Genomic DNA, 21936 nt, shown 5'->3' with positions numbered 1-21936 from the left:
TTGGCCATGTCGAGGTGATGAGAATTATTGTTTCTAGTACTTGTACCGTACCTAGCAGCAATAAAGAAATTTAATTACACGATTCATAAATACGCCAATTTGAATACCTTTTTAAAGATCTGGAAATGTCCTGTTTGGCAAATATGTGAATAAGAATGTAGTTCACGATGTAATATTATTATTATTATCTTTATTTCTCCTAAGAGATATCCAGTTACAGCCATTGGCTAGGGGGTGTAGATGCATATTCTGTTATGCAACAGAAAATAAAATAATATTATATACAATTTTACAATATATGTAACACGTGTTACTAAATTATACAAGACATGTAGTATTAGCATTAGTAGAGGCATATTATGCAAGAAAACAAGCTTATGCAGCATCAGCAAAAAATAAAAAAAATAAAAAAACACTCCCATTTTACCCTCCGTTCGTTCCAAATACCTGCCCAGCTGAACCTTAAATTTATTTAGTCTATCAACTTCCACAACATGGGATGGAAGTCTGTTCCACCAACCAACTACCCGCTGACTAAAGGCAAATTTCCGCACATCTATCCTAAATCTATCTTTCCTCAATTTGAATTTATGCCCTCTCAGGTGATTATTCTGAGCAAGAGGAAGAATCCCATCAGCAATGAGCATATTCAAACCATTCAAGGCTTTATGCACCTCTATCAGATCACCTCGCCGGTGCCTAGTCAACAGACACTGTAATTTTCAAAAACTTAAGCCTTTCTTCGTAAGTGCACCCCTTTGTTCCATTCACTAATCTTGTTGCCCTTCTCTGTACTCGTTTTAGCAGCTCTACATCATTCTTGAAATGAGGCTTTCAGACCTGTATACAGTACTCAAGGTGTGGCCTGACCATTGCCTTATACAAGGGAATAATCATCTCCATATCCCTGCTAGAAAAATTCCTGTATATCATTGACAAGACACCATGAGCTACTCTTCCAGCCCGTCTGCACTACTCAGAAGACTTCATATCTGCCTCTACAATTACCCCCCAGGTTCTTTTCATTCTATACCACTGTCAGTGTAGTACCACAGAGTTGATACGTTGCTCTGGGGTTGCTGTTTCCCATATGTAGTACTCTACATTTGTCAATGTTAAACTTAATTTGCCACCTCTCAGCCCATCTGCTCAACCTTTCCAGATCCTGTTGCAGCAGCATAGCATCAGTAGTGACCTTAACCATCCTGACAACCTTTGTATCGTATGCAAACTTGGACATTAAGCTTGATATACCATCACCAATATCATTTATAAATACAGAAAACAACAATGGACCCAACACTGAACCCTGAGGGCCTCCACTAATAACATTAATCCACGATGAGCAGTGTCCATTGATTACCACTCTCTGTCTTCTTCCCCCTTCCCAACATCCCTTTATCCATAACAGCAATTTGCCTCCAATTTGTGCAGCAGTCTTCCCTGTGCAACAGTATCAAAAGCCTTTCTAAGATCCAAATATATAATATCAAAGTTATTTCTTGCATCCAGTTCTTTTGTGACTGCATCATAGTATCCAATCAAATTGTTCAGGAAAGACTTTCCCTTAACAAAACCATGCTGTGTCCGAGCTATAACTGAAGTCTTGTATAGATGATCCTGTGGTGCTTCTTTAACCAGTAACTCCATTAATTTTTCTGGAACAGAAGTTAAACTCACAGGTCTATAATTGATTGTGTCAGCTTTTGATCCTCCTTTGTGAATTGGGGTCACATTTGCACATCTCCAGTCTATGGGTACCTCCCCTGAGTCCAAAGAAGCTTTCATAATTATGGCTAAGGGTATGTGCTTACTTCCTTTGCTGCCTCCTTTAATATAACTGGATAGATCCCATCCACCTCGGGGGGCCTTTTTTACGTTTATCCTCAACAATTTCTCCTCCACTTTCCTCTCAGTTATTACAAAATCATCTAACTCACTGCCAGAGTTTATTTCACCTCTGGCATTCCCCTTCCTGAATAACTCCTCATGTGTGAATGTAGATGCAAAATACTCGTTTAGTTTGTTAGCCACCTGAGCAGGATCGTCACCAGTTGAACCATCAATATCCAGTGGACCAATCTGATTCATCCCTTTCCTTCTAGAGTTTACATAGGTAAAGAACTCTTTTCTGTTTTCTTTGCATACTTTGCTAAGGATTTCTCATAATTTGCCTTTCCCTGCCTAATCTCCTTTGTGACTTGGTTACAGACCAGCTTATATATATCATAGACTTCCATGTCACCCAGTAATTTATATGTATCCCATGCATTTTCATTCTCAGCCATATGTCTCATTAGTTCTTCTGACATTAATATTCGCCTAAACCTTGAACAATATTTCTTAGTTAGTATGTAAAGCCTGGAGAATTTAAATACTGTCTCAGACCATCGTAGTCGCCTTTACGACAGAAAAACATCCCTCTCTTTACCCCCGATGGTAGTTACCTCTTTGAGTAAATCCCACTTCAGCAAACTGTGATCGCTGCCACCTAGTGGTTCCTTTATCTGCAGATTCTTAATGCATGAAGAATCACTACTGATAATCAAATGAAGAGTATTAATCCCTCTACTTGCCTCCCGAACATGCTGATGTAGAAAACAATCATCAACAAATCCACAAAAGCCTTGCTAGTGTGTGAGTGACCAACCCACAAATTCCAGTCAATATCTGGGAAATTAAAATCCCCCCATTATAAGACTCTCTGATTTACTGGCCCACTCTATTTCCCTGTACAGTTTCTTATTATACTCATCAGAGTCATTAGGCCTATAGCACACTCCTATTCTCAATTTTGATCTCCCAATGCTTATGTCACACCAAACTGACTCGACACTGCACTGTCCAGCGATGTCGACTGGCTTCACTTCCTTGGATTTTATGTGTTTCTTAACTAATAGCATAACCCCTCCTCCCTTCCTATCCAGTCTATCCTTTCTGTAGACGTTGTACTCCCCAAATTCCAGTTCTGCATTCCTTATATCTGTGTGACACCACGTCTCTGATATCCCAACAATATCCGCCTTTGATGCTTTGAGCAGTACCTCAAATTAATCAAAATTATTTACTAAACTCCTAGCATTGGTGTACATGCACGTAAACATGCACCTGTTTCTATTCTTAGCTACCCTAACACAACCCATGTGTTTACTTGTACAGCAATGGCTCCCAGCAGTCTCTGAAATACCCTGCATCTTGTTTTCCAGGCTGCGGCTCATTCCAATAGAAGCAGTGCAAGAATCACTTTCGCCTCTGCCAGTGGCTATTAGAGCTGGGATGGATATGTTGTCGAATGCGGTTGCCACATCTAGAAAAACAACATTCAGTTGCTGCTTGTTATTTAGTGCTTGCTGGATCTTTAGCAGTGTTCCCGTGAGGTTGGTGATGGTCGATCTCTGAGGAAGGTATTCTGGTCTGTGTTTAAAACAATGTTGGATAATGATGTCCAGGATTGTTTTTTCGAAGATTTTCCAACAGCGATTGGTCTGAAGTCTTTTACAGATTTAGGGTTTTTTATTTTGGGGATAGGTTTTACGTAATAGCTTTCCCACAGCTTCGGGAAATCCTCTTCCACCATTATTCTTTGAAATCAGTATAATAATATATTGATGATGCTACAGATTTTAATCATAAATAGCGGGAATTTGCCTGACCCGATTGTTGCTTTATTTGGGAGACTGTTGATTGCTCTTTTTAAGTTGTCTCTGCTAATACTGATTTCTTTCAGTTCTTCATTGTTAGTCACGATTTGATTAGTGTTGATAATTTATTTAATCTTCTTGATGGGGATGATCAAAGGATTTATTTTTTCTCTTAATGATATAAAATTACATCAATTATATCCATACGCTAATTTCACAAAGACAAGACTTTTCGCTTGTAATGACGTGATATTCTTTAAGATGGCTGTGATAATTTTATTATTTTTTTAAGGTCTTTTGGAAAAGGATCATGTTTAGATTTCGTTTCGTTTGGGAGTTTTTTTTTTTTTTTTTTTTTTTCCACTAAGGTTTTATTTTCTGATAGAAAAAAGCATTATGAAAACAGTTGAGAGAATACATGAAAGAGTTGTTAAAATTAAAGTATCCCTGTGCATAGGTTGTTATTTGGTTTTTAGGAGCATTAGCAACTAAGGCCATATTGCTCAGGGGATATTCGGTGGTCATTCCCTGACCTTTTCGCATCCTCCGTATTTGGTGGTCGCCGGTCTAATCAAGAAGCGTGTGCAACGCACTGCCACTCCTGCCCACGGAGGTGCCATGTGTAGAGTGCTCTGGAGCGAGTTCTAAGGCTCGTATTGAAGAGAAATTCGGACAACAGGTACAATAAAGAATGCGATCGCCATTTATTGGAAAAAAAAAAAATTAGTTACAAAATTTGTCACTAATGGCGCTGTGGCAATACAAATCACTTGAACAGCGCTGCAATTGTTCAATGTATCCTCCATTTTGGTCAACAACAGTTCGAAGAATAGCATTTTCTACAGCAGAACGTAACATGCCAACTGGAATAACCAACACATGACGTCTAGAGCGCCTCCGTAGCCAGGTGGGAAGGAGCAGCAGTGCGTAGCACACGCTTCTTGATTAGACCGGGGTTCGAGCCCGTCACCACCAAATACGGAGGATGCGGAAAGGTCAGGGAATGACCGCCGCATATTACCGGAGCAATATGGCCTTAGTTGCTAATGCTCCTAAAAACCAAATAACAAACAAACAAACGTCTAATGCTGTCCTTCAGCTCTGACAGAGTTTGACATCCTTACCGATACACCTGGTTCTTCAAAAAACCCCACAACCAGAAGTCGCATGGGGTAAGGTCAGGTGATCTGGGTGGCCAAGATATCTGGAAACAACGGGTGATGACCCATTCGTCTGTAAAGTGTTGCCTTAGCAATCTTTGGACACAACGGTGGATGTGGGGTGGCGCACCATCTTTCATGAATATGGTATCCTGGAGTCACCTACGTTGTTGCAGCTCTGGTATCGCGAAATTTGCCAAAATTTCATAATATCGCTGTCCAGTGACGGAACAGGTGAAGGGATCCAGTCGGTGTTACCTATTCAAAAAATATGGTGCGATCATGAATGTGGCCGTAAATCCACACCACACTGTCACTTTTGGAGAATGCAACGGGACCTCTTGGATAACTCGAGAGTTTTCTGTTGCCCAAATGCGACAGTTGTGCGTATTCACTTGTCCATTTAAGCAGAAGTGGGCTTCATCACTCCAAAGGATGTTCCATGGCCAAGTGATATCCACTGTCATTCGCGCCAGAAACTAGAGTGCGTATGTGAAACGAATATCTGCATCACCATGCTTTAGCTGCTGTAGCATGTGCATCTTGTAATGATAGTACTTACTAACCTTATAGTGGAATACGGCATGTCCACTTCACGAGAATCGCTTGCGCTACCACATGGAGATTGGCTTGATAAATCCACGACAGCCAAAGCCGCAACTTCAACACGAGAGGAGTCCACTCATTTTCGACCTCTACTTGGTTGAGCACGAAGATGTCCTGTCACTTCACATTTCACAATCATTTTGCGGACAGCACAAACAGTCATAGGTTCACGTGGGCCTTATGCGCTTCTGACGCCGGAATTCTCTGATAGGCGCAGCTGCATAGTTGCTGTTCTGATAGTACAGCTTCACTAATAGCGCCTTTTCCTGCAACGTTGTTGGCATTGCTGCTGTAGTGCAGGCAAACATCTACTCTACTGTATGATTTTGAAGAGACTGCTTTGCTTTTATGCAGTACAGCAGAGCTGAGTAGTGGCGCTGTGGCAATGACTTACGATTATGCAAATAACGTAAGTTATTTGCATAATCGTAACTAAGATGGTTACGCGCCATAGTGACATAGCTCCATACAGTGACAAATTTTATAACTTTTTTTTTTTTTCCCCCAATAAATGGCGAGCGCATTCTTTATTATACCTGTTGTCCAAATTTCTCTTCAGTACGAGCCTTAAAACTCGCTCGCTCCAGAGCCCTTTAATAGGGATACTTTAATTTTAACAATCCTGTACTTACGATTCTCGGCCTTCCACTTATTGTAAATAAATGCAACTTGTGGTCTTCATCTTTCTCCCCCCCCCCCCTTCTACCAGGACTTACTATTTTAGTTTAGATGTTTGCATGCAGTATAATTTAGTTTAACCCTGCGTTATCTTTTGTTTTTGGTGTAATTCGTTCATTAAATGTACATAAAAGTACATTTTATGTAATTTTTAATAATTCTGTATTTCTTGTTTTTAGCTAATATATAATGCTTTAGCACGTGCGGTACAACCGATGCGTAGAGTAATTCACTTGCTTTCATCTATTCTTATTGCCTTTTATGAACTCAAAGTGATGGCAGTGGGGGAAATATTCGAACCTTCGCGCAAGAAACAAAATTAGCTTTGCCTGTGTCAATTTGCATTATTTTCTATTGTGTTGCAGTTCACTTTCACGCGGAGCACGCAAGATGATAAGGTTTAATTCTCTGTATTAGTTCGTTTAAAAAATAATAAAAAGATGGAATATTTTATTTGTTGATCCCTGAAATGCTGATAGTGCCGCGTGTTAATTCCTTTTGACTATAGAAATGCATACTTTAAGCAAGCATACACGGACTTAATAAAACTTAGGACTACATTGGGTTAAACCGATTATTAATGAGCTTATTCTTCTTCACATCTCATGATTTATATGCTGTTGTGCATTGCCTTGAATTATTCTCAGTTCCGAGCCATCTTTTTCAAAAATTAGCGTATTATTCAAGTAGCGGATCTCTCGGGCATCGGGAGCTTAATGATCCACTTCATTATGCACAACTCAACATATGGAAAATAAATGATCTGCCTCGTGTGTTCTATGAAATGTATAAGTAACTCGAGCGGAGGAGAAATATGTTAATTCCATGTTCCAGTTATGGGAGCAGTGTCGAATTAACAGATGATGTTGAAAGTTACAGCGCATTGCACAGAGTGCACGATCTGTTCAAGCACTTGCAGGAAGAGTAATCTCTTTAATGCTTTCCCTTCAAAAATCTCGTAGGACTCGTACACACCTACAGTATATACCTGGTACGTGTGCATATATAATAAAACGTTCTTCACTGTCACAAATCTTACAACAAATTCATATTTTGTAAACTATCGCGCGCAAGCAGTAGGAGTTCAAATATTCTAGATCCCGCTATAAAATCGATGTCTTTAGCGGAATATAATGAGAAGGACATTACGTGGAAATATTTCTGATTAAGAAAATTTAAGAGGCTTTATTACCCGAAATATTTAATTAGTTCGTTTATATGAAAGGATAAAAATAGATACAATTAGATAAAGCAGTCCCAATAACTGAATAAAATTGACTTGTTTCTTTTTTCGATATTTAAATCCTAAATTAATTTCGAAATTACAGCAAATTAAAACATTTAGTGGAGCTCCTCTTAAGTGTAACCCATTGCCGAATTGCTCGAAATATCACAATATATATGATGTAGTGATATTTCACGCAATTATAGTGATAATTAGTCGGCAGGGCCTACAGTGACCGTGGATACACTACATTTTGGACGTTGGACAAATCAATGCATCGACATAACTGAGAAAGCATTCAGCAACCCCATGCAATAGATTTGCGTATCGGTGGCTCCTTTGCAGAAATTAACCCAAGCAGAAGAAAGCACTCGCAAAGCAAGTTAAATATAAAGTAACCAGGACATAGATGAAGTATATTTGCATTGCAGTCCAGTACTATCGTGTAATATACGACAATTAAGTTTAAATTATGTATTAAAAATAAAATAAATAATTTTAAATAGCAATAATTAATTTAAATAGATAATTAAATTTAATAATAATATTAATATATTAAAATATGCATTGAATGTTGATATATGTTAAATAAAAAATTTAATACATAATTTATACTTAATTTTCATCAGTGTACACATATAAAATTTTACAAACATTATATATACGATTTTCGCGAAATTTTAAATCGGCCTTAATACGAGTAGCAGCTTCCACTGATCCAGAATAAGAGTGGTATTTTTCAAATACAAAGGTGTATCTAACATTGAGACACACGATCCCACACTGTCTCTAACAAAGTTTGATGACTTCCTTCAAGCTTATTTACTGATTGTTCTCTATCTTGTTAACTTGAAAGAACGATTCTTCAGAGCATTCTCAAGAGATTTGTTATCTCAGCATCGCTAATTTCATTTTGGCATATCAACATTAAATTTTCACTTTAACAACACAAGTTGGCATAATAGACATGTTTAAAAGGAAACTGCTTGAATTATGTGATTCTGTTTAAAAAGAATTGGTTTTGTTAAAAGTACGGCTTAAAATACATATAAATATCAGTTATTTTGTATAGGTCCGCTCAAGATTACTTTGGTGCTCCTTGTATGTGTGTGTTTTGGGAATTCGTGTCTGTAAATTGCATCTTGTTTCTGATCTATTTACCTACAAATGCACGCAGCTCTTTTCTCAGAACGGACATAACTCCACCGTGGTGTGGGAAAAAAAAAAAGAAAAAGAAAAGTCCATAAAAGTACGTCTCATCCCGACAGGGACTATTTCTCTGTTTTGAACCAAAGCATTTTTCTAGGGTTAGCAGCGGCCCTATCCACTGTGTGCACGCTGAGTGGGGGAGGGGGAAGGAATAAGGTATAAGGATATCCTTGTTGGAAGAAAAGCATCTTTTTATTGCCACCGCAATTCCCACTCTTTCATTTTTATGTAAACAATTCCTGCTCGAACACCCACTGTTACATCGTGCAGCGAATTAGTGCCTGACGTAACTTTGCTCGAGATCAGTTCCCTCCATTGTACGTCACTTACATACAAATGCTGACTTCACAATTGAACAACGCCTGAATATTCATGAATCTATTCTTCATGAATATTTAGTTACTTCAAGTCTAGTTCCATTCACAAGTACAGTGTTTAGAGCGATCGCCGTAGTTTATGGCTGCACCCTCTGAACCTGATCAAAATTACGACAGCTTCATGCATTTTAATTAGTGTTTCTTTTCTTTTTTTTTTTTATTAAGAAATATCTGAATGAGCTTTGAAAGAAAATACGTTATGCAACCAAGACCTACTCTGCCTAGCAGAGCGTGGTCAGCGAAGACAGAAACACGCAGTACTGGACTAACCGTTGATGTGACCTCGCAGTGCTCATACGGTAACATGGAATGCCCAACACAAGCTAACTTAATTAAGCAACATTACTTGAAGACAAAGATCTACTGATATGGAATTCCTCACGGAAGCAAAGGATGATGGCTATTCGAATAAGTTCTAAACTAGAGCGTATACAACAAAGTCTCGATGAAGCTGGCGTTATTAAATAACATTTCCGAGGATCCAAACATAAATCGAAGTTGGTATGTCTGAATAGATAACAAAGGAAATTGCTCATTTTAAATAGGAACGCAATGTGCAATAAATCTTCTCAATGTGAAGTCAATTAACAATTATTAACAATATGAAGACAATTAACAATCATTAACAATATGAAGACAATTAACAATATGAAGGCAATTAACAATTCTTAACAAAAAAATAAAGGTTATATATAAATGGGACTAAATCGTTTGAATATACACTCTAATCTTGTGTTATTATTCTCCATAGCTTCAAATATTTGAAAGTATCCTGCAATTTTATCCGATTCTTATATTAAAATAGCGTTTTATGGAATTCTTCATTTTCATTGCAGCTTGTTGCGTTCGTACTCCGCAAATATAGTATGAAACCTTTATAAACTGGAAGGAACTGGGTTTAAATTCTACCTCGTAAAACTTTTGAAACTCGTTTTATGGGATGAAATAATCTGAAATTAAAAATCAATATAAATTGCGTCATAAGACAATAATACAAGGAAAATAATATGAATTTCCTTTTTATAACTGAGGATTGTTTTTCCAATCACTGGCTTTTATTCGAGTTTTTTGCAAGTTTAATAGGCTTCACCATTTGTATTGTCCTTTTTTATTAAGTTTTAAAAGATAAGTGGCTATTTCATTTTTAATTTTTTTGTTTTTAATTTATATTAGCTCGCACATTTTATTAGAAAGAAAAGTATGACATATTTTAGAAACTCCTAATTTTATTGTCTAGAAAAACATGTTAGTTCACATCTGTTTTTCTGTACACCACCGATTTTCCAGAAGTTGTTGAACTTATTACAGCAAATTCACACATCACACTTGTAAGCATTGCACCATGGGTAGGATGGGATGAAACTACGCAATGTAAGTCTGACCAAAGTCTGTTGCAGAATTAAAAATGTACTCAGATGTAGCAGAATACATTAAAAGCGTTGTTTTAAACTGAATGTGGCTTCAATTGGCATGGTATTGCTGCTTATCGTTTGTCTCTTAATACTTCTGAATGCATTTCAGAGACTCGTGTATAATTGATAGTAATTCCGTCCTTGTCGCAGGAATTCCTCTCATTCCTTCCTGTAACATCACACTTTGCAGCAGCCATTTAAATCCTTACAATCTCCTCTTCCTGATGTAATTTATGGCTGATCCCTCTAGTTTACAATTAGTGCAGCTACACCTTACTTGGACAATGATATGATCACAAATTGCTACACTTATAATACTGCACTTAGAACTGTCAGATGATGTAATGGCACTCAGGTGGATAACGGAACCGTGCCAAAGTTATTATTCACATTTAGCTGTAGATTTTCAGCCGTCAATTTAATGTACGCGAATATTGCAACGAGTTTTGCTCTTATAAAGTTTATATACTCGTGGTATAGAATCGGGTTCACTCTCTCTGACTATCCTCTGATCTCGCTACTGTAGTTCATAATGAAGAAAGTCTAAAAGATGTGCGAGAAGCATAATTAAGCTATTTCATTTAATAAATCATTGACTTGCAGCCTCCTTAAACACACACACACACCTACCTGCATTCACTCACAATATTCATTGCTCTAAAAATTTACATTAATATAACGGAAAGCAAATACATTTTTCAGCCATAACATGAAGTATGGGACAGTATCGCATTCGATTCCTGTCTTTCCTTCGTAAAAAAAATTCAGAGAACCTTGTGTTCATTTCTGAGTAAATTGGTCATATTTTTTCCTCAGTGACGGCGAGTCCATCTGATGTACAATAGATCTAAGACCAGTCCATTATGCTCACACAGCTACAGCTTTATAGACAATCATATTATGTCGTTGTTTGGTTTTTAGGAGCATTAGCAACTAAGGCCATATTGCTCCGTGAATACTCGGTGGTCATTCCCTGGCCTTTCCGCATCCTCCGTATTTGGTGGTGACGGGCTCGAACCCGGTCTAATCAAGAAGCGTGTGATATGCACTGCTGCTCCTTCCCACCTGGCTACGGAGGCGCCTCGACCATATTATGCACACGTAGGGATAATTCCAATGATCATCTGCAGTTGTCACCAGGACGAATAATCATAAGAACTAGAATGGTTATACAGTGATTATTGCGTTGGTGGTGGTATAAAAAGTTCAACACCAGCTGAGCATCGTGGCCTCTCTTTACTTTGATATTTAGCAAATCAGATGTTTCAACTTTTCTATACCTCAAATACGGAATCGCCAGCTACAGGTAGTTCAGAACGGTTGTTGAGGAGACCGCTGACGCTTATCAGGCAGGCTCGTATTGGATAAATTTAGTCTCCAGTGGAAGGGATATACCACCACGACGAGTCTACTGGTTGGCGTTGTGGTTGATTCCTCGATTGATGACCTGTGCTGCTGTGGTGTTATTGTGACTGTACGTGGAGAGTAATTGGGGTACGTGGAGAGTAATTGGTTCCAGGGACTGTACGTGGAGAGTAATTGGGGTATTATTCCTTGCTGCTAACTTCTGCACTGTTGGGACTGCTTAGGTTTGAGAACAAAGTTGTTCTCTTCATTGTGACCACAATTCCTGGGTAAGACTTCTGCTACTGATTTTTAAGCCTTCGTGCTGGACCTACGTCAGTTGGATTCCTGGATGCCATCGCAACTTTTTCAGTAGTTGTACACTGAGTGGATAAAAATCATGGAATGCCTAACAAGTAAGAGGTAGACCCATCTTTCACTCGGATAAGGGCAGTCACACGGCGAGGTATTGAGTCCACTAGTTCACGGAAGCGTTCCAGGCCGACCGGGCTAGCCGAGTGGATTAAGTACCTGCCCGGCAACCCAAAGGTCGCGGGTTCGATTCCCGCCTCGGGCTTGGATCAAAGTACTGCAAAAACCTTGGGAGGTGCAATATGGCCACAGAAGCCGATGCGCCAACAACTACCAAAAAAAAAAAAAAAAAAAAAAAAAAGAAGCGTTCCAGGGGTGTTTCCATCCATGCTTGCGGCACTGCTGTCCGTAATTCTATCGCATTCCTGGGTGCGACGGACTTTTCCACAGTCTCCCAAAGGTGCTCCTCAGGATTCACCTCCGGTGACAGGGAGGCCATTCCATGGTGGTAAAATCTGCGAAATGTTTCGAAACATGTTCTACTCACCACGACTGTGTGAGGAGGCGCATTTTCCTGCTAGAGGAGTCCGTTGCCCTGTAGGTGCACGGTGATCGTGAAGGGATGCAGATGGTCTGCAAGGATGAAAACGTAACCTGGACCGTTCGGAGATGCGTCTAGACTTACCAGAAGTCCCAGTGTGTGCCAATTGAACAAGCCCCAGACCATTAGCGACTGTCCACCTACATGAACTGTTCCTTTTTGACACGACGGATGCATAGCTTCGTGCGGTTACCGCCCGATACCCACCCTTTGTCCGCTCTATATAACTGGAAACGGGACTCTTCGGACCAGGAGACCCGTCTCCAATCATCAAAAGGTCCAGTGCCGATGTCTTTTATCCCAAGTGAGGCGTAGAGTCCTGTGCCGTGGTGTTAGCAATGGGCTTCCATAACCTATAGCAACTAATGATCGCCTGACGGTCTTGGTGGGGACGTTTCTGGCACCTCCCTCGTTAAAGTCGGCGGTGAGTTGTGCCACAGTCGCTCTCCGATTGGCTGAAACAATGCGAAACAGACGTCGACGGCCACTTCATCCACTACCTTTCTCCTCCGAGCGCTGAGATGTTACACCTCCACGATGAGATGTTATTTCGAAAATGGCGTAACCATTCCCGGTACACTCTTGATACTGTCTAACGGGGATAGTGTAATTTCTGTACCATACTGCGATAGAGTGATCCATGCGTCGGGCACTCACTATCATTCCTATTTCAAAGTAGGTTAACTCACGACGTTTATCCATACTGACATCGAATTACCGTCTATGTGAATGCAGTGTTTCACTGTACCTATATACATGCCAAGCGGTGGGTTCTTCCACTAGCGAGAGGGGTAACAGCGTTTTAAATTCTATATCGTTTTAGATTCTATGCAGTTGTACCAACTGATAATGTTACCAACAGTAAATTCTAAATGGGAAGCATTCAGGGGAGTAATCATAGAAGCTATTAGACTTTTCATACCAACGAAGAAATGCTGTTAAAGGCTGGATGTCAGATGAACTATAGAGACACATATGGCAGAGAATAAAAAGTGCATGGGATGCATATAAATTATCAGGTGATATAGAAGTCGATGGTAGATGTAAATTATTCTGTAATCAAGCCACAAAGGAGGTTAGGTAAGCTAAGGCAGATTATTATGAGAATTCTCTGGCGAATAAAGCAGCAAAGTTTTCTTTGCTTATATTGACATTGAAGGAAGGGGTTGAATCACATTGGGACACGTGATATCAATGAGTTACCTGTTGGTGACCCTGCTCAGGTAGCTGACAAATTGAATAAATATTTTGTATCTACATTCACACATGAAGAATTCTTTACGGGTAGGTATGTCAGAAGTTTATCAAACTCCAACGGGGAGCCAAATGACTGTGATAACTGAAAGGAAAGTGAAAGAGATATTGTTGAAGCTGAACACAAAAAAAAGGCACCTGGTGTGGATGCGATCTATCCAACCATATTAAGGAACAGCAAAGGAGGTGATCAAACCCTTAGTCATAATTATGAGCGTATTCTTGGATGCAGGGCAGCTCCCTATGGAGTGGAGTGGAGATGTGTGAATGTATCCCCAATTCATAAAGGGAAATCAAAAGGTGATATGAGTATTTACAGACCTGTCAGCTTAACATCTCTTCCAGGGAAAATAACGGTTTTGTTAAAGGGATAGTCTTGTTTAACCAATTTGATAGGTTACTGTGATGCAATGGCCAAGGGACTGGGTGCAAAAAAAAAAAAATAATAATAATTTTGATATGTGATATACGAGTACTTGTATTTCAGGAAGGCTTTTGATACCGTTGCACGTAAAAGACTGCTGTATAAATTGGAGCAAGGTGACATTAAGGACAAGTTACTGCTACGGATAAAGAAATGGTTAAATGGAATAATATCAGAGAGTGTTTATCAATGGGCACTGAGCTTTCTGGACTAAGGTTATCAGTGGAGATCCCCAGGGTTCAGTGCTGGTCCATTGTTTTCACCATTTATTAATGATATTGATGAAGGTATATCAGGCTTAATGTCGACGTTTGCAAATGGTACAAAGGGTGGAAGGGTGATTAACAATATTAATGACGCTATGCTACTGCAACAAGATTTAGAAAAATTCGGTCGATGGGTTGAGAAATGGCAGTTGAGAAGTTTAATTGATAAATGCAATGTAAAGTATATGGGTAGCAATAACTCGAGAGTAAATCAACTGTGTGGTAGTACACTCGAGTAGTGGAAAATGAAAAAGACCTGGGCTAATTGTGCAGTGAGTTATGAAATTCTCTAAGCAGTGCAGACGTGTTACAAGGACAGCTCATGCGGTATTGTCAATTATATATATACAGAAGCTTTGCTAGTAGGGATAAGGAGGTGATTATCCCTTTGTACAAGGCCATGGTTGGGCCTCATGCCGAGTATTATATACAGATCTGGAGGGCTCACTTTATGAAGTATGTAGATCTGTTGGAATGGGTGCAGAGAAAGACAACGAGATTGGTGAAGGAAAAAAGTGCCCTTACCTAGAAAGGTTTCAGTGCTGCATATTGCAACTTCCGGAGACTATGCACATGTGATCTGATTGAGGTGCTTAAGTCATCGAATGAATTGAGTAAGCTGAATGTGAATGGATTCTTCCTCTTGCTGAGACCACACACACACACACACACACACACACACACACACACACACACACACACACACACACGGGGTCATAAATTTAATAGATGTGCGGAAGTTTGCCTTCTGCCAGCGATTTTCTTCGATTTTAGCTTACGGTACCTCTACTGTCAGGCGAGGGAAGCTTGGTTTTTTTTCTTTCAGAAACTCGAGTTTTTCTTCCATCAAACCGGAAATCGACCTCAGAACACACGCAATTTACAGACAATATATACACGGAGCAACATGGCCTTAGTTGCCGAGGCTCCTAAAACCAAATATAACAACAATAACCTCTACTGTTTCACCACTGCAAACGGCCTATTTCTTTTGCTCCTTTTAGAATTTTAATATTTACAGGGCTCAAGCATTTACAACACTCAAAACCTTAAATTATATATGTAATATAAACTGCTTGTGTCGTTTTTTTTTTTTTTTTATTTGTGAATATGTTCAAAAATGAAAGCTATATTCAGGTTGTCTCATCATTTATAAAGAGCTCAGACTAATCACCAAACACAGATGAGGTGCGTTTTAAGCAATAAAGCAACTAGGCTATGAGGTGTTTTATGTGCGTTCTTCGGTTTGCCGTTTTATTGACGAAAAATTCGAGTTTCCAGGGGGAACCATGCCCTAGCCCCACTAACTCTGCCGCTGCAATAAAAGGCCATAAAAATTCCTCACATCACTGACAGGATTCAAACTTAGGTCTTTTGGACTCGATGTGGGTGGACGGTGGTTAAAAGCACCCTGATGACCATGAGGACCCTTTTAAAAAGAACTTTATACATTTCTCTCGTCAGAATTCATCAAATTCTGAAAACGTTAGTTGTAGTCGTAGTGTGAAATACGTAATTTTCAATCTCCGTATCGTTAGGAAAACTTCTGCCAGCAAGCTGTTGTATAAATAGACTAAACAAATCGAAATCGCTGGAGTCGGGACTGTATGGAGGGCCCAAAAAATTCTTTTAAAAGTAGTCACCAGCACTGATTGGGAAACAAACTTCAACAGTTGATGTACGTATGGACCTGGCCTTTGATAGCAAGTTTGAGTTTCACCATCACTTTGAAGTAGAGCGGTTGAAAATACTCAGACAGCGATATGGATTGTGAAGCCATATCGTGACTGGTCGCAGGACCAGTCACGAGGAAATATATCCATTCCCTGAGCAAACTCTAGTGGTCTCTACTGCTGTGGCTAAGTAGTCAAGAGTGAGAATATAGAAGTACTGTCACGTTTCAGTGAACGTGATTCGAACTCACATGCTTACTAAATACGATGATGTTCTGGTATTCTCTCTCTCGTAAAATCTTTGATGTTATGCTGTCGTCCATCCAGAGGTATAAACATGAATGTATTTATCTTTATTCTTTTTTATTTTATTTTTATCCATTTAATACGTTTTCAGTCTAACATGAATAATCACTCCAAGAATAACTTCACCGTTGTTCACATCACATCTTCACTCCAACTTTTCACATATATATATATATATATATATATATCATCATTGTGTGAACAGAAAGTTACAGACAGGCAAGAATTTCTGTACACACAAGGATCGCTAATGCATTAAAGCTATCACGCAAAATGCGCCACCTGATTGAAACTAAACTAACCTTTTTAATTGGTGCGTGTGGAGTGTGCAAAGAGCTGAAATGGATTAATGCAGAGCATCGTCTACCGCACTGGAGGAATTCTTAAATGTCTTTTCAATCGGGATTTTATTAAGCTGATCTGAGGTATAGAGAGTACGGTTTCCTTTGTGAGTTTTTTCCGTGTTTTCATCCCACAGACGCAGCGCAATCGATGCTAATGCGCTGTATAACAGTAACAATAACACCACCCCTCCTCCCACAACAGTGAAATACCCAACTTGCAAAAAAAAAAAAAAAAAAATCATGTTTTTCCCAAATGCACCATCACGTGGGTAGATTTTAAGTAATTTATTATTGAAATGATACAGTTTTAATGGATTGAACCACCTCAATATCAAACACTTAAAAATTTATTGTCATGTTTCGGGAAAACTCACTCTTCCCGTCTTCAGGCCTGTTAACGCGATTCTAAAATGGGGCAGTTAGGTAGGACTGAGTGCGGTTGGAGCGAACTCAGTCCTCCTCAAATAATAACAATGACTCTGCGTTCTTCAGAAATTCACAATGAAAAAAGAGGTAAGCTGTGTCTTTTTATCAGGCCCAGGAAATGTAATTGAATCACTTTTATGCCTCAAAAACTGTCAATTAAACTTAGCACTATGATGGCATGACCCCTTTTCTGATCTCAAAAATAATTTCAAGAGAAAACAAAATTCTAATTGCAAATTTGGAGTTTAGCAAAGGAAGAAATCAATGGTATATTAAACCGGAATATGTTCTTTTAAAAACTAATGCATTCGTGTATGGTGGTGGTGCGAAAAGTAGTGTTCCTGTTACTTATAGTTCTCTTTGAATGTTCCTCTTCGAAAAACAACTTTTTTTTTTTTTTTTTGACAGGACAGGTGAACGAGTGAAATTTAAAAAGGAAATCATCCATGAGTTATGGCTTAACTCTGCTGAGACTCCGTTGACAAGATTAAAAAATGAGAACGAGACCAGCTTATCAACTAAATAATGGATTTTAACAGTCTGGATTTTGCAATCATCTGCTCATTGCTCTGATCGGGGCATCAATGAAGCAGTTGAATTATGGCTCGGTGGTCTTAATCAAGTCTGAAAGGCTGTCACCCAAGTGACGGGGTTTGACATAAATATTAGAAGAGAATGACACATAGATGACATCGGCTCCGACTGACTACCACATACATAATCGTGAAAGCTGTCGAGATAACAGCGTAGTCCTTGACGGTGGTCCGTCTTTAACTTACTGTCCCTGCAAAGTGTTGGTGTAAAGGCTGCCGTATCACTAAAATGCGACTATGAAACCCACATAAAAGCGAACACACAGTCGCTATAAACAGCTCTCCACTTTTACTGGGGGTTTTTAGATGAACGAGTCAGCACCGAATCCTGGTGGGTGTTCTCTTGAAGGGTATTATTTATGAGTAAAGAGAGCGAAGTTCACCTGTAGAGAGCCTGCTCTCTGCCAGCGGCGGGAGCACGTGTGTGTGCGAACACTGCTAGTCACCTTGGCAGACAGCCAATGAGGTGTGGAGTAGCAAACAACTGACTGGTGGGCATGACCACAGAGGTCATGACCCCAGCTTTGGTGGAGTATTTGGAGCGCATGCCACGACACGTTCGGGTACATCATTTTCTATAGCCTCACCACCGACGCGAACGATACCTAGCAATACAGAACCACAGGGTCGCTTTTGATACATGCTTGAAGTTCAGACCTTTATAGGCCGCACTGCATATTTCCGTTTTAAGTGAAATCTCGCAGACTACACACCTACGCATATGTGAGTGGCCGTACGCGTGTTAAAACACCGCCACGGAAAATTATATTTTGCGACCCTCCCTCATTATTAGTGTAGGATCTGTAAGTGTATACTTTTTTTGTATTTCTTTCTTGTTATTAAAATTAAAGTAATTATTTGACGTAGTGCGCAATTTTTTCTATAAAAAAGTAGAAAACTGTTTCTACAGACATGTTTAAAACAGTGTGATTGTTGTAGATGAATTAAAGTTAGAGATAATTACTCTTTGTGCCATTCTAATTCTAAAATCTTACAGAAGTTTCGCTGTTCAAAAAGGGTTGGATGTTATTGTTATTTGGATGATCATGTCCAATTCGATGTTTGGAGTTGCCTTGACAACTCAAGCTAAATTCGTCATCTCTAAGACCAAGTTAGGCGAAAAATAAAATATGGAAAATATGCACCTCCTTTAAAAAAAAAGTAAATAAAGTTTGTTTATATTCCAGGACTATCACAGAAATGACGCTGTATTTAGGAGTCACGAGGGCTTAAACCACGGTCACTCGTGTACTTATGCAACCTGGCGCCTTACCATTCGGCCACAGTGGCCTGGGCATGGATCGAGTAAGATCGAATTCCCATCTTTCCAGTGGGATGGGATGGGAAGGTGGGCGCTCATATCGTTACTTTTGGTAACGAGATATTGTCCATTCAGTGAAATATTTGAAACCACGCCTATTATTATTATTATATCAGTTCCTGACAAATTCCTTCTCTTTGGCTACTTGTGTTTGTACTGAATTCATATTAAAACTACTCCGGGCGATAGCTTAGAAAATGTCAGAATCTTTGGCTTCACGAACTTTAATTTGAAGTATTATTAAAAGGAAAAGTATACGAATTTTAATTGTGTTTCAACAAAAGTCACAATTAAGCAACGAAAGACAAATTGACAATTCATTGATTTCTCTGTGTTCTGAAACAAGTGAAATTTTTATTCCGAGTCTAGCTAGCTTTTGTTCCTCACCATTCAGACACCTTGTTTTCTGTGGATCTCTACCATAAAGTGCTAATTCATCAACCGGGTGTTATATAAGTTTGCTTTTTTCTACTTCTTGCGATTTATCTTTGCCAACAGATAGAGTAATAACATCGGCTACACATTTCTGTCAAATGGCTCTCCCACTTGGCACGAAATATTTTAGCGAACTCCGTAAGCACTCAAGGGAAGGTATTTTATCAAAGGCACCACAAATTCCATCAAGCACCATCCCGAGTAATATACACTTTCGCCAGCTCTAGCGTTGATTGCATCGGGACCTAAATGGTAAACGGGTAACAAACCTTGCAGGCCCTATAGAAGCTCCTATTGAAACGCGGCACAGTTTTCATCCGTCAAATACAACTTGATTAAACGCGCTCGCGAGCTCTCTCTTTCTCATCCCCCCCTCCCCCCATCGTGGAAGGTTCAAGAATCGATTGCTACACGGCTGACAGCTTTTCTTCACATTAGTTGTCCATTATTTTAGGCTTAAAGACATGTCAGAAAGAATGGACCTCCAGAATTTGAGTTCAGTTTGCCGCGATAGCATGGAATAAGTAATGGACGAGAAAGGGGAATATTTCATGTACAGTCTGACTGAGTTCCGCCCCTGCCTACCCCCATCGCACTCTGCATACGCCCCGAAGACCGTAATAAGTCGTAAATTTAATCTGGAGAAAGTGAACGTTAAAAAAGGAGACTTGTAACAGCCTTTGTTATGTGTTAATACGCCGAGGAGACGTGACCAGCACTGGATTCTCCTTGAAAAATTATGGGTTTGATTAATTTAATAATTAAATGCGCTGATTAAAAGAGCCGAGGCAGTTCAAAAATGTGATGGCTGTTCTTGTAATTATACAAAAGTGATTAGCGTAATTATAAACATGACATTAAGTGGCAGACAGGAATCAGGTTAATAGCACGCGCTAATTACGGACAAAAAGCGGAAAGTTTTCTAAGAAAACTGTGAATGTCAGGGAAGAGAAGGTGCTTACTTTGTTATGGTGTATTCTGTAAGAAAATGCGCATGTTATTAGCGGATTCATGGCCTCGGGTACTGTTTTGGTGAAGATAAATGGGATGGAACTTTGCTTTCATAAGAGATAGTTGGGGAAGAAAATGAACTAATTTACAGCAGCGGGGGATGTGCTAATTGGAAGAAGACAGAAAGGAGAGCTGTCAGATATAGATAGATAAGTATGCAGAAGAAGAGAACACAGAAAGGGGCAGTATTGTAGTAATGAAAATGTTACGTGAAGAAAATAATCTCTGGAGTATTCTGTTTTTCAAGTTTTTATTTATAATTTTTCCTTGTTTTTGAGCAATAATATTTTGACGGTGTAGCCTGTGACGCTGAGAGTGTAGCATTGTGATTTTTTTTTCTGTTATTGTGTATATCGCGCGCAAAAATCTAACTTTGAACTACTTTTCAACCCTTCAGATGCCTCTTGGACTGAACATCCAGCCATGCATAACATTTTCTAGAGTGATTCTAAGAGGTAAAACTTGGCGAAGGAATGTCTTTAATATCAGCTCTTTTAAAAACGCTCTTTAATGGTAATACAAAAACAAATTATCCGTAAGAGGATTCCTTCCGTAATAATTGGAAATTTAAACAGTAATAACTGTTTCATTTAACTAAAAAAAAAAAAGAAAAGGAAACAGGTTCGGAATAATAAGCTGTACTGCAATCAGAAAATTTCTGCCGCATGTACTTTTATTTTCTAAAGGGAATGTAATTGCATGTTTCTCAAACCTTTTCCACTCAACCATATTATTGAAGAAGCAGTCGGATTTCCGAAGTATTTCATGGCGTATTCTTTAAAAAAAGATGTTTTTCTTACAAGCCAATTATCGGTGATTGCTGTTTGCGTCGTGTGAAGACTGAAGAAATCAAAGTTTGACAAGGGAATAACCGTTTTTGTAGAGGCCTTTCTTCTCGTAACCCAGGATTGGATGTCAAGGTACATTTTTAAGCATAATAGGTAGTAATGGTTTCCATCGATTTGCCATAGACTCTACACACATGTGGGCGAGTCTGTTAGGTTTGAGCCTCGTGTTTACAGGGAGGGTACAGACAGATATTAGAAAAAAGAAGAAGAGGGATATTTATTATTATAAAGATCAACTTATTATTTCATATATATGCGAATAATAGCCGAAATAATTTCAGAATATCGAAAATAGTAAATTGCAATGTGTCTATCGTCTCCTGTCCATAGGAGTTACTCATAAGCGGACAGAATAGTTTTCGAGTGAAGCCAAAGAAAAACAAAGGTGGGAAAAAACAAATTTCGAACTTAGTTACTAAAAGCGCATTCCTGTTCGGAGTCAATTCCTGAATGCTCAGTGTTTGGTCATC

The sequence above is a fragment of the Mastigoproctus giganteus genome, chromosome 6 (assembly GCF_048544385.1).
Source record: "Mastigoproctus giganteus isolate SK-2022 chromosome 6, ASM4854438v1, whole genome shotgun sequence".
NCBI lineage: Eukaryota > Metazoa > Arthropoda > Arachnida > Uropygi > Thelyphonidae > Mastigoproctus > Mastigoproctus giganteus.
The sequence above is the reverse complement of the archived record's forward strand: the minus strand, read 5'-3'. Positions refer to the sequence as shown.